The following is an 11,753-nucleotide window of genomic DNA, read 5'->3' on the forward strand; positions in this document are numbered from 1 at the left end:
TTGGGAGCTGGACATGCACGCCCTCACAGCCTGAGGTTGCCAGGTATACACTGAATTTCTAAAGACCGGTTTACCAGGTCCGGGGATTATGCATCTAGAATTACCTAACCCCCGCAGTAACATGACCCCCCCCTTTCAATCATGATGTGGTGTGGAGGCCTAAAGCATCATTAGACCTTGTTTTTAAGTGTTTAATCTTTGTCCATATGTATGGTCAGCTTTCGAAAGTCCAGGAAAAAACAGTACAAGCAATAAACAACAACCAACCACTCACTCCAGTTTCTCACTCTGTGCCAGTTTGAGACGTCCAACAGATATTATGTGCATGACTGGTCGCAGTCATGTAATTAATAGAGCCAGTCCTCTTCATCGCCCATTATCCTCATAAATATTGTATGAGACACAGCCTGCCCCAAGGTCAAATCCTTTAATCCATCCAAAACTTTGTGGGGAACAAAACAGCCAGATCAAGTTCAGTTGCTGACAAGAAGCCCTGGCTACGTTGCTAAAGTGCTACGTTCTATTGTGATATACAGTGACTTGTGCAGTACAGGGGTCATTTCTCTGCGTTCTTTGTTGATTCATGGACCAAGATTGATGCATCTTAGGAAGAACTTGATTTTGATTTACCGCCAAGCAGGACTAATTCCCACATTCAAAAAGTACATTTACAGGGATGAATTTCAATTATAAAGAAATGTAATTGTAGTCATTGCTATTTTTGTGTCTTTTGGCTGTGCCATGCCAGGCTATACATCACATGTTGAGGAACCCGCACAGCATGCAATTACACAATGCCCTAGGACAATAGCTTTCATGGTAAAGAGCCTCACACACCAACCATATCAATCTATCATAATCGGTGGTGCCTCAAAAAAAAGAAAAAAAAAGAAAGGGAGGTGGTGCTTCTTTGCTTGTCTACACGTGCCTTTTAGTTTCACATTGTATGCTGTTTAAAGGACTGTCAATTCTTTCAAGCGCTCAAATATTTTTGCTGTGGAAAATAGCTGAACTTCGTAAGATATTTAGGATGTCACTTAAGACACAAAAGGATGCATAATTTATGTTTTGAAAGGAGAAATAAATTTTGGTCGTTTGGATGTTTCGTCAATGCCAATATGGATAACATTCAGAAATGGAGTGGAAAAAGTTCTACTCTTGTTTGTAATCCATCCTAGATTTCATGCTGACAACATATTGCCAATACACTGATAACAGAAACAAAAAGGTTGAGACAATCGGTCAAGGAAGCGCCCTCTAATGGTGACAGATCACAGCCCGTTCTGAGCCTCTTGAAGACTGATGGAGACGGACTAGCGACCTTTAGCAAAGATCAAAGCCACATAGGTTACGTGTGTTTGGTTGTTTAAGTCTTTCATCTTAAAGCACGTCTGAGAGTTGTGACCCCAACCTGTTGATCCAGGTTGGGGTCTACAGGAGCACCTGCCCAGTTTCAAAACAGAGGTAAGCAAAGGAAATTAATCTATAACATGCGCATGATAGACTTGCTGCACGTATGTAAGGAATATAAAGAATAGTTCTAGAAAACCCTATAGCAGTTCACTATTGGAACTTCCGTCCTATAAGCAAAATCGCATTTTAATTGCAAATATGTAGAATTTGCAATTTTTATTAAAAAAAGTAAAAAAAAAAAAATAAATTTATAAAAATTTAAATTTGAGATATAAACCATCGAGCTGTGATTGTTAGATTTTTTTGTGTGCCTTTAAACAAAGTATATGGGCACGCTAATGAAATACGTATAAGAGTAATTCATTTTTGCAAAACAAATATAAAAAAAAAAAAAAATGAAATGACCTGAGTGCATCCAGTGATGCAACTTGGTTATTGTTCTGGTTTCTTTTTAAACAATTGAAACAAAAAAAATAAAAACATTAAAAAATAAATAAATAAATGAAAAATCCCAGGTTTTAAGGTGTGAGTTTTTTGCCCAGTAAGTGGCTAGACATGGTCAAAAATGGAGGGCTATTTGCATTCCTGCAGTGAGAGTGAGGTCAATTAAGCCATTTCCCGTACAATCTATTTCCCCGCAGCACCTACATCAATTGGGCTGCAGCTGCAGAGGCCATGTAAGTCAGGCAGATGGAGAAGATTGGGGTTAAATCTTGCCTGACCCCTAGGAGAAAGACTGCAAAGATTGTCTCCATACCTGTGGCTGATCAATGGACGAGGGAATGCAGGGGTGGATGTGTGTCCTTGGGTCAAGGATAAAATAGAATGAGTTTTATAGTAGCACAATAAAAATTATGGGTTTTTTTTCCTCATATGAATTCCACATATAATCTATGAGATAAAATGATGAGTACGGTCAAGATTTGTATATTTGTGATAGAAAAATCCCAAAGGTAACTCAGCTGTTTTAAGAATTTCTGTTTGTCATATGACTGGGTGTTCCTTTTTACATTTTAACTTCGCTTTTGCTTTCTCTACCCAGCAGCACAAGGTTGCAGACATTTAACTACATTACATGTCTGCCAAAACCATCTGCTGTAGCACTAGCCCAAAGGTACTCTGGCCTTCCACTTCAAACCCAATTAGCCAAATCACATTTCAAAAGTGGTCGAATATACCTGCCAGTGGATAAACTCTTCAGGTGTCAAAGAGCTGCTTTAAACCTGAGGCCGGCCAAGTACAGAATGGGTTGGGATTAGAGCTAACAAAGGACTGACGATATCCCCTAACACCTGTGCAGGTACTGTGGCTACAGGAGTGTCTGCTAATGGGAAAAGCCTTTGGTCCAATTTGCAGGTGCTCAGAACCTAATCTCCTGGCTTGCAGCACAGCGTGGGTATCTATTTTCCACTCTACCTGCTTTCTAGATTCACACCTTGCATGACAGGCCAAGGGCTTCCTTCCACCCTTGCAACATAAGCCAGGCAATCAATCATTTACATCAGTAATTAGGGCCTTGTGTCAAAACAGGAATTGAAGCCAAGCTGGGACACTCGGTGTGTAGAGAGGTTGACGTCAGGTTCAGAAAGTATGAGGGGATGCGAAGATATTAGGTCTGTGGGTGTTAGTATGTTATACTGCGGTCCAGTTCCCCGAGGTTCAGACATTCTACACCACAATTATACATGGAACACTACTCGCTATATTTCCACCCTAAGGTTACTGACACTCTGAATGTAGGTAACGGAGTGTGAGTACATGTACATCCGTCTCTTCAATTTTGACACATATCAGTTAACAGTAAAACTGTAAAGAAAAAAAACCTTTGTCTCTATCCTTTTAGCATGAACACTCAGAAACAAAGGTCCCAACTGTACTTTTTTTGTTACTCATGTGGTACCATTAAGGGTGCCATCTTATGTATCATTAGTATACCTTTTTAGTATACCACCAGGAAACATGAATATAGTATAACATTTAAAATCTTTTATATTATATTTTTATATTTTATTTTATATATCAATAGGGCTGAGCAAATCCTAACACATGCACACATTAAAATGACATTGTTTTTATTTGCTATTTAAAAGAGTTCAACCGATATTTTGCTCCCATTTCTAGATGTATTGCAATCATACACTTATTATCGCATCTAGTAAACAAAAATAGAAAGTGCAACCAGTGCTAAAAGAAGCCAATTGGTGCAGAAACCCGGAATGTGTGTGCATAACAGTGATGTTTCCTACTAAAAGACAAAAAAAAGTACGGGAAAAAAAATGTGTTTAAATAAACAATAAAATAAGTTCTTTCTTTCTTTCTTTCTTTCTTTCTTTCTTTCTTTCTTTCTTTCTTTCTTTCTTTCTTTCTTTCTTTCTTTCTTTCTTTCTTTTTTATTTAAAAATGCTTCAATTTTTTTTGGGCTAGGTTAACAATTTTTAAAAATGTTTAGCTGTAGTCATTCAGCAATAAATAAGATATGTCTAAAACTTTTCAAAACTAGTTGCTTGACTGTGTGTCGGCTTTCGACTGCTTGTTACAGAGCTACTCTGAAACATTTGCTAGATCGTAGCCTGTAGCATAAGCAAAGTGTAATAGCATATTTCGTTCGAGATTATGTTGTTATTAGTGTCATCGTGCTCCACCAAAATATTTGATGGAAATTAACTTGTACCACACATGCTGACCTACATGCTAGTTAAAAATATTACGCATGCTAAGAATACTGATAATTACTTGTAGAAAAAGAAGCAATGTCTGTGCAATGCGTGAATCTTAGGCACTTATTAAATAATAGATTCTTAACCCTGCTTTTATGAACTACCAAAACCCAGACCCCAAGGTGAAGTGAGTTTTTAAGGGTAGACTGTTTGGGCTTTAACAGCAGTTGATACATATATGATGAATTAACACATTATCTATGAGAAGAGGCAGTGTGTGGGTGGGGTAGAACATCAAAGGTTCTGACTATTAGTGCCTACACCTAAGGTAATGCTGAGGTATGCGGCACATGACACATACTGACCTGAAATAACACATCGTCTTGCTTGCCTTCAAGATGCCATTGCTCAATATTCCCTATTTCCTTCAAATCTATAGCGATATCAATTGCATTTATTTTTTAAATAACAGTGGAATCTCTTCATAGAGCAGTCTGTGGATAAATCTGTCTATTTTTCTATCTATATATTTTAATAATGCTGTTCAAAATAAATGGTAAAGTATTTAAATAATTTTAGGTTATTAATTATTTAGAATTTTAGTATTTAAAATCATTTTTTGTGTGTTTTTTTAGCACAGATATGGGTCTTTTTAATCTAGTGATTAAATGAATGATGTTTAAGAGAAAAGGGGAAATGTGCTCTAACCAGAATGACTAAATTATCAAATCAAAATTATTTTTTCTTCGTTTGTGTAGCACTCCTTAGCCAGCAGAAAGTGTTGTTGTTCTGTTTTTATAATCAGGAAAAAATATATAGGAAGAAATATTCATCTTTAAAATTCTCTCTCTCTCTCTCTCTCTCTCTCTCTCTCTCTCTCTCTCTCTATATATATATATATATATATATATATATATATATATATATATATATATATATATATATATATATATATATATTATCATATGCGAAAGCTCCTTGCACATTCAAAAGCTTAGAGCTTCGTTTACTTCTTGAAGTGGATTGATTATGAAAAATAGAAATGTCTCTGAAAAAATGTAAAAAAAAAAGGAAATGTTCAGACAATAAAATATAATGACAGACCTGCCAAACATTTTCCATGCAATTGACTTTATAATATGGAGCTGGAGCACAGCTGTGCTGTTCTATAGAAATGATATCACACATAAAACATTTCCTGAAATAATAGTGTAGCTCAACAAAGGTGATTTAAAAAGTAATCCTTAACAAAGCCATGCCTTTCAAAAATCAACTAAATCACTGCTATGTTTCTCTTGGAACTATCAGATTATGAGACAAACAAAACACAGATATACGTAAGAGACACCGTGATTTCAGCATACTGCCTAAGACGACTAAGTTTTCCTGAGGGGGAAAAAGCAGGTGATTTATCCATTCATGCCTCTTCCAACATTTGTGTCGTATTTACTGTGCAACTGCCGAGTGCTAATTCCATAATCGCCCAGCTCCACGGCTGCATAGGCACAGTGGGCTGTCCCCTAACAGAGGCACTGAATAGAAGTGGTGCAACCTCGGATGTGTTTAGATCATTCCAACACCTGGTTTTCCCACAAGCTCAAATGAATGGCTGCTCTATAAAATCAACCTGAGACATTTACAGGATAAATGATCTGGGGTTGTGGGACGTCTTGTTGTTCCTTGTTCTCCTGAGTCAACACAATTATTTGTGGTAGATCAAGAGTTCATTACGGAACATTGAATTCACAACTATGTCTCCTGGGCCAAAACATGGAGCACCAAAAGAGAACCTACTATTTGTTCTAAACAGTGATTTCATATAACAGTAATGCATGTGACTCGTGTGTAAATAAAGCCCGTTTCAATTGTTCTCTCTTTTGTTGTCGAGGAAGAAACCAGTAATGTGTGAAGAAGGGTCGAAGAAGTATAATGTGCCAGGGCTTACACCTTAGGAGAGGCAAGGAAAATTGTTGGCCTCTGTGGGTTCTGATTAGCCTTAATGACCCACCAATTGGGAAGTTGTGTTTAGATCACAGAAGGATGTGGTGGAGAAAATATGTAAGCAAGAGAGGCACAGCACCACAGAGCAGGTTTAATGAGACATACACGTTTACTAGCTAACAAGGTCTTTCCTAAATAACCAGAGTAGAGGGTAACACAAGGAAGGTGCTCTCAGGAGTTTTATCAACCACAAAAAATGGCCACAACTCCCATACTAGCCAATTTCTGAAACACCTAGGGCATTACACTTTACACTGTAGTGCTACAAAATAATTATCACATTAATGTGGCTTCAAGTAATCTCATCCGTAATGATATATAGCATAGAAGTTCATACCTAGCAAACATGACTAAATATGTCTTTTATTTTAGACACCTAAGGATAAGGATAGTATAAGGATAAGTTGAGCAGTTCTAAGGAGAAGAAAGCCCTGTGAAAGGATGACAGCTGGGCACAACCTGCATGTGAAAATTTGATCCAGTCCTAACCTCACACCTGTCTGATTCTTTCTCCTCCCACATGCACACTGTTAGCCCCTCGACATATGCCAACACTGAATCTCTTGTGGACCAATTTAGTGGTTAACACAAAGAAATAAACACAGATGCTCCCAAGAACAAAGATGACTTGCAGCAGCCTCAACCGAGAAACTGCCACTTGATACGGTTTCCGAGTTTCCTCACAAACAGCAGCGCCTGATGTGTTATAATACAGAAGTTCTTTTGCACTTAGTAAATAAAATTAATAAAGTATACACCATTGTGCCAAAGTCTTAAGCACCTAAAGATTTAATAATAAAGTTATTATGCATTTTGTCTCGGATACTTATTTCATAACTTCTCCATCTTTCCATCATTGAAACAGTAAAATAATAAATTTTCAAGCCTAAAAATTCAGCATTACAGAGAAATGTTTGTGTTAGTAAAGACAGCATGTCAGATTCTTGAGAATGCTTAAAAATTACTCTCAAACATTATAAGATTATAAGGTTGCCGCATGCAAATTTTGACTTTGTGTAGAAACGTTCGATTGAATACAATTATTTGTTTATTATTTTTGTATTATCTTTTAATAGTTAAGAATTAGGTTAAATAGAACCAAAGGACAAACCAAAACTAACCTTTAAGAGCCACATAAATATTTTCCATCCTATATATATTCTATTGACAGACACCTGTCTAATTTTGAGAGTAGTTTCATACTTATGTGATTTTTCACCTTGTATGTAATTTGAGTGTCACTTGAAAATCATAGCCATCCATTCACCTGATTATTTGCCTTCAGTAGCCACTGTTAATAAATTATAAATCTAGTTAAATAACTCTTTAAAAAAATCTTTCAGCTAAAGCACAATTACTTTTTGTGGCAGTCAACAGAACTTAAACATGATTCCATTGGCTGGAACTATAACACTCCCTTCCCTAAAATTGCCTTATATGTTACCAAGAATCAGAGATGTGTCCCTGATTTGACCGGAGTTGATGGTGACATGCTTCCTGTGGGTTTGTCTCTTTCCGGTCCACTCAGTCCGACTGGAGCGAGACTATGTGATAAACCCCAAGCCTTCCTTTAGACTGTAGTGATCCCGGGCATGTTAACACAGCCTCATTACTCACAATCTACTCCCTGGGGTTGAACTTGAAAAAAGAAAACACTGCTCCACTGCACAGTAGTCAAAGAGAAACACAGCCCAGACAAAAAAGAGAGCGAAGTTTTATCTGATCAAACGTGAATTTGGTAAACTGTTTTTGGAGGACGCTGCCAGTATGGTTAATTTTACAGTGTAAAATTAGCAAAATGAAACATGAAAGACCTGCTTTGGTTTAAGATCAAATTCAAGATTCAGTATAAGTTCATAAATGTTGTGTTTTTCTGGCAGTAATAATGCAGTGTCTATGCAGGCATTAGCTTGGTTTTAATTAAATGATATTACTTTAAACATTCATTTATGATATGTGAATTACGAGATTACTTTTTCTAAATGAGCAAAGAAGCTTTCTGTATCTTAAGGTGCAGATGTTATCTTATGTTTGGCAATTAAAAGTGATTCGACAGTGATTAAAAATGCATCTGGTTTTATTTCCTCATCTGAGTTTAGTGCTGCTAAAATGGTCAAGTGGGACTGCACTGCCATACCTACTAGGTTTGCTACTAGATTGCACACAAAAATGGAGTTGGTTTCCCTCTATTCAGTCTCTACTGGATAATGAGATGCCTCCATTACTGACTAGGGAGCAGTGTGGTGATAAAGAAGCACAGGAGCCACGTGACCACCAGTTCGATATCAGAACACATCAACCAGCTCAAATTGTGGGCAAGCTAATTAGACCTCTATTTTTTTGTGTACTTGCTCTGAATTAACACCATGTGTTGATCTACATCACAGTTAGAGATCAGCTACAAGGTGAGGCATCTTTGTTTTCTGATCAAGTGGTACTAGACTAGCTTCAAGTGTAGTCTGAACCTGGAAAGTGTATGTCATCCTATTTGCCAATACCAAGTTAACTCATTACAGATTGTGTTTCTCCTTGGAATACCCACTAGGTCAGAAAGCACTGGCACATGACTGACCTTATTGTTGACTTCAGCATTTTTTTTTACAATTGCATAGAATGCAGCAGCTAGGCTTTAACTCTTATCCCAGCCTGGCCAGTACGTTGTTGCTTCTTATTGCTGCTATCACTACTGGTCAAAATACCCTGGTGGCTTCATGCTTGAGCAGATCTACTCTACAAATAATCAGAGATTTTTCCCATAAAGTATTGATTGAGGACTGTGAATTAAGTGCTGAGGAAACACTTGTGAATGCAAGAGCCCCAGCACACTGGTCTTGTGTTTTTTAAGTGGAAGCTTTTCTGTGAAGGGTATGCACTTCCTCACTGGTTCACCGCTTCATTTCCAAAATACTATCTTTGCTTTAAGGACTGCTGACAGTCACAAGTACCCATTCTACACTTAAGGAGTTTGTTTGGCACTATTTTAGTGCACAGTAGCACAAAGCACAGCATCTGTCAGGGGTCTCAAACATTTGTCTGAAAAGAGTAAAGTGGCACAATCCAACATGATCCTCCAGTTTTGGGTCTTTTAATTGTGCTAGAGTTACTTTTAAGGTCTTTCGTGGTAGCTCAGTGGTTGAGGCTCTGGGTTACTGAGCAGGCAGTTGGGGGTTTAAGCCCTAGTATCGTCAAGCTCCCACCCCTGAGGCCCTTAAACCTCTGTGTTCCACAAGTGCTGTATCATGGATGAAACATTGCTGGGCTATGCAAAGAATTAATTTCATGTGCATGTGACAAGCATAAAGCACATTTCTTTCTTTCTTTCTTTATTGGCCTTTCCTAAGAGTCAATGTAGTAGCAAGAGAACAATATGCCCTAATGATAATCACAGCACTGGTGGCTAAAGCCAGGTTTTCTGCCCAAGGATTTATAATCCTGTTGTGGCTGATATGCACCATTTCAGTATTCATTGATTATTTCACTGTATTATTCAGTATTATTCAAATTCAGTATTATTTCAATAAAATTATGGTCATCTTCAGACCAACATCTTTATCTGCCATGGAGAAGGAAAAACATGTTGGGGCTTTTTCATCTAAATAGACTATAGCCTCTAATGTGACATAGCACTCTACATGTGTTTTAATACTTGTAAAGTCTATGGTGTCTGTATTGTCTTGTAAATTCTGTTTTTGTCTGGTCTTGTCTGGTCTGTTTTGTCTTGTATAGTCCAAGCTGAATGTATAGTGTTATTTATGTCTGTACTTTGAGAGTAACTAACAGCTGGAACCAAATTCCAAGTCAAGTGTATCAACACACTTGGCCAATAAACCTGATTCTGAAGAGGTGACTTTTCATATCTACTTCCACCATTACACCATTTACAGAAAACATACTTGACCCAAGTCAGAAACATAAACATATACAATCAATACCTATTTTCATTAAAGTAAAAGTTATAAGACTTTGGGAAGATCTGAGTAATAACAGCAGCACAAAATACATAGGTGAATGAATATGCAGTTCCTATGCATTTATAATAAGTGCAAAAGTATGAGAACCACATAAAATAGTCACCTTCCAGTTTTATACAAGACTACACAACATTATTTCCCAAGTATATACTGTATGTTAACTGTACTGATCATGTTTAAATCATTAAATCAAGCATATACAGAACACTAATTATAAATTTGCAAATCAATAATATTTACAAAAAGGTTATGCAGTAATATACATGGGTTTTTGGTGTTGTGTTCGAGGTATGTTTTGGGGCTGAGTTATGTTTTAAAACTGGTGCAGACCTGCAGACCTTTACTTGCATATTTAAAACCTGTAATAGACTGAGCTATCCTCAGGTGGGGTTTAGTCTATCAGGTGCACAAGTAAAGCATGTTAAACGCATAAGGCTTGATCTGGCCCTTGAACCAAATACCAGAAACAAAGAGCTTGGCTTTGGGGATTACTAAAATAATGCAAATGAAGCTAGAAAGCTGGGAAATAGAAGGTTTTCATTGCAAATATGCCAAACCAATTCAGACTTTTTCCCCAAAACCAATTATCATGGTCTCATAATAATTCTAAATGAAAAAATCCTAAGTGGTGGCGACTCCAAATGTTCAGGATATTGAAAGTTCTAAGAATTTAAAGTCCAGAACATAGTTCCTACAAAGGTACCCTAAACAGGAAAGAGTGGCCTGTATGTTAGCTTGCAGCTTAGCCCCAGGACAGTGACTTTTCAGTGGCCCCGCTATTGTCGTGCATCAACAAGTCTAAAACCCTGGGGGGTAACATGACTTGCTTGGACAACCTCCATTGTACTTCTAGGGCTAAGGAAGATTCCACTCCAACCCTATCTCCTCCTCAGCCAAAGTTACCTTAGTGCTGAAGAGTAGAAATGCCTATTGTGTCTGGTCAACAATGACAACAAAAACAACAATACTGGGACTTGCCCACCTGAGTATCCACCCTTCTGGAGATAATGCTGCCACTAAAGCCAATGTGCCTGGCCTGCCACTCATGTGGACCCAACCCTTGGCTTCCTGTAGACTCAAGAATGCACTCAAGAACTTTTCTTTTATTTCTAACTCTTTCTCTTTTTTAGTATTAAACACATACACATACAACACAAATAGGACTTTTATTCAACATTAATTACAAACAATATTATTTTGAAAGGTTTATTTTTAAATGTTTATGCTTTGCCTTGGATAAAATTGAGTAAACGTGATAGATTAACAACAGAGGCAGGGCCTAATATGATTTCCAAATTGTATTCATTATAAAGTCTCAGTTCTCAAATCAGCATAATTAACTGTTTGGAAACTTGACTAACAACAACAACAACAACAACAACAACAACAACAACAACAACAACAACAACAATAATAATAATAAAAATAATAATAATAATAATAATAATAATAATAATAATAATAGTATCATTAAGTCTTAAATTATTACATATTAAATCTCTTTGGCTACTAATAAAAACAACAACAACAAAAACAACAATAATTATTATACATTTTAATCATAAAATATAGTTGAATAACTAAGAAAACATGACAAATTATTTTATTATGCTCAACTCCAGCAAGTGCTTGTTAAAGGTCACACACACAGGTATATGTGATGTTGGGGGTAGTTTTTGTTAAATGGGGACCACATGGCCAAGATCACAGG

Source organism: Silurus aristotelis, assembly GCF_946808225.1.
Source record: "Silurus aristotelis genome assembly, chromosome: 12".
Classification (NCBI taxonomy): Eukaryota; Metazoa; Chordata; class Actinopteri; order Siluriformes; family Siluridae; genus Silurus; species Silurus aristotelis.